We start from the raw sequence: 3418 nt of genomic DNA, 5'->3' as shown, positions 1-3418 counted from the left end.
AGGATCAGGGGATATTGGGGGGGGTGAAGGATGGGCAAGGATTTCTGTGCTTGCAGCAGTTCTGGCAGCGGGGGGGGGGGAGGCCACTGGTCTGCCAATAAATAAATGGGAGCCGATGGGCGCAGTCACAGGCGACGGGAACAGGAAGGCGGGAGGGAGAAATATAGTCTAATGGCATTTTTTTCCTGATTTGTAGCAAGGAATGCTGAAAGGTGTGGGGGGGGGCAGAGGACCGGGAAGAAGGTTTCTCTGGGGGAGAGGCCGTGGCTCAGTGGCAGAGCCTCTGCTTGGCGTTCAGAAGGTCGCAGATTCAAAACCAGGCATCTCCAGTTAAAAAGGACCAGGCAGGAGGGGATGGGAAAGACCTCCGCCTGGGACCCTGGAGAGCTGTTGGGAAGGGCCGTGGCTCAGTGGCAGAGCCTCTGCTTGGTGCAGAAGGTCCCAAGTTTGATACCAGGCATCTCAAGTTAAAAAGGACCAGGCAGGAGGGGATGGGAAAGACCTCAACCTGAGACCCTTGGTTAGTGGCAGAGCCTCTACTTGGCGTGCAAAAGGTCCCAGGTTCAATCCCCGGCATCTCCAGTTAAAAGGACTAGGCAAGAGGGGATGGGAAAGAACTCAACCTGAGACCCTTGGTCAGTGGCAGAACCTCTACTTGGCATGCAGAAGGTCCCAGGTTCAATCCCCGGCATCTCCAGTTAAAAAGGACCAGGCAGGAGGGGATGGGAAAGACCTTGACCTGAGACCCTGGCTCAGTGGCAGAGCCTCTGCTTGGCATGCAGAAGGTCCCAGGTTCAATCCCCGGCATCTCCAGTTATAAATGACCAGGCAGGAGGGGATGGGAAAGACCTTGACCTGAGACCCTGGCTCAATGGCAGAGCCTCTGCTTGGCATGCAGAAGGTCCCAGGTTCAATCCCCGGCATCTCCAGTTAAAAATGACCAGGCAGGAGGGGATGGGAAAGACCTTGACCTGAGACCCTGGCTCAATGGCAGAGCCTCTGCTTGGCATGCAGAAGGTCCCAGGTTCAATCCCCGGCATCTCCAGTTAAAAATGACCAGGCAGGAGGGGATGGGGAAGACCTTGACCTGAGACCCTGGCTCAGTGGCAGAGCCTCTGCTTGGCATGCAGAAGGTCCCAGGTTCAATCCCCGGCATCTCCAGTTAAAAAGGACCAGGCAGGAGGGGATGGGAAAGACCTTGACCTGAGACCCTGGCTCAGTGGCAGAGCCTCTGCTTGGCATGCAGAAGGTCCCAGGTTCAATCCCCGGCATCTCCAGTTGAAAGGGCCGAGTAGTAGGTGATGGGAAAGACCTCAACCTGAGGACCTGGAGAGCATCCGCCTGTCTGAGCAGACGATAGTGTCTTTGATGGAGCCAGGGGCCTGATTCTGCAGAAGGCAGCTCTGTGTGCCTTTGCCAAGGGATGGCTTCCAGTTCAGCCCAGCAGCTGCCCACCCCAAGGAGGAGATGCTGTGTTACGTCATTCCAGCACCGATCGATCGATGCAATGAATGTTTGAAGGAAAGGAAGAAGATTCAGGCACGGAGGACTACCTCCTCCCCAAAGTAGATGAGCAGGTTTGGGGGAAGGAGGAGGAGGAGGAGGTGTCAGCAGAGGATTTGAAGGGGAGATGGTACTTGTGTCGAGAGAGATGAAGGTCCTTCCCAGATGGCTGTTAGAGGAGGGGGGAAGAGTCCGAGGAAGCCGTAGAGAATCTCTCTTCCGGTCTCCGAATTCCAGCCACGGAGAGGGAAAAGATGGGAGAGAGCCCGGCAATTCCCTAAATGTCAAGAGTTTGAGGATGTCCTAGGAAATCTTTCAGTCTCCGAATTCCAGCCACGGAGAAGGAAAGGGTGGGAACAGGCGGAACAATTCTCTAAATGTCAAGAGTCTGAGGATGTCCTATTGGAATGTCTCTCTTTCGGTCTCCAAATTCCAGCCATGGAGAGGGAAAGGACGGGAGAGGGCCAGAGAACTCCCTAAATGTCAAAGGCACATTGGTCAACAACGAAGCCATTTCTGAATTGCTGGGGGGTGGGGGGGAGTATTTGGGTCTGTCCCCTTGGCTTTTGTTATCGTTAGTGGCATTTTGATATTTGCATGTCTGGGGAGGAAGGATGGGGGGGGGGGGGGGGAGACAGTGTGATTTTGGATCCGGAATTGCCGTGAGCTGCCGCATGCCCATCAAGAGGTGGCACAAATTTTTTAAAAATAAGGTTTTAAATGTGTCGATGCAGATGGGTGGCTGTTGGGGGGGGGAGCTGTTAAATTGTTGCAAAGAGTAAAGAGGACTGGGGGTGGGTGGGGGGGATTGGGTGAAAGGAAAGGGTTCTTCTTATTGCCCCTGTCTTGATCGGAGAGGAACAGTCTCGGTTTTTATGGTGGGAAGATGTAGGTGGTTGCAAGTCTGACGGTAGGAACTGCCCAATGAAAAAAGCAAACTTTGGGGTTCCGGAAGTCCAGCTTGGGTTCACAGGCGCCACAAAGACATCAAGTGTCTCAGAGGAAGACAGCTGCTGCCTGCACTGCTGGACTGACCCTCTTTCCCCATGTATGCTTCTAGGTGAAGGCAGGGGCACTAACCTATGGCACAGAACACTCACTTTTCCTGAGGGAGGGGATGTGGCTCAGCGGTAGAGACTGTGCTCCACATACAGAAGGTCCCTGGATCAATCGCCGGCATCTCCAGTTGAAAGAACCAGGCAGGAGGGAATGGGAAAGACCTTGACCTGAGACCCTGGCTCAGTGGTTGAGCCTCTGATTGTCATGCAGAAGGCCCCAGGTTCAATCCCTGCCATCTCCAGTTGATAGGACCAGGCAGGAGGTGATGTGAAAGACCTTGGCCTGAGACCCTGGCTCAGTGGCAGAGCCTCTGCTTGGCATGTAGAAGGTCCCAGGTTCAATCCCCGCCATCTCTAGTTAAAAGAACCAGGCAGTAGGTGATGGGAAAGACCTTGGCCTGAGACACCGGAGACCAACGGAGAGGGGCCCTGGCTCAGTGGCAGAGCCTCTGCTTGGCATGTAGAAGGTCCCAGGTTCAATCCCCGCCATCTCTAGTTAAAAGAACCAGGCAGTAGGTGATGGGAAAGACCTTGGCCTGAGACACCGGAGACCAACGGAGAGGGGCCCTGGCTCAGTGGCAGAGCCTCTGCTTGGCATGTAGAAGGTCCCAGGTTCAATCCCCGCCATCTCTAGTTAAAAGAACCAGGCAGTAGGTGATGGGAAAGACCTTGGCCTGAGACACCGGAGACCAACGGAGAGGGGCCCTGGCTCAGTGGCAGAGCCTCTGCTTGGCATGTAGAAGGTCCCAGGTTCAATCCCCGCCATCTCCAGTTGAAAGGACCAGGGAGTAGGTGATGTGAAAGACCTTGGCCTGAGACACTGGAGACCAACGGAGAGGGGCCCTGGCTCAGTGGCA

The sequence above is a fragment of the Gekko japonicus genome, unplaced genomic scaffold, assembly GCF_001447785.1.
Source record: "Gekko japonicus isolate JY-2015 unplaced genomic scaffold, Gekko_japonicus_V1.1 scaffold617, whole genome shotgun sequence".
NCBI classification, from domain to species: domain Eukaryota; kingdom Metazoa; phylum Chordata; class Lepidosauria; order Squamata; family Gekkonidae; genus Gekko; species Gekko japonicus.
This window is presented reverse-complemented; position numbering follows the sequence as displayed.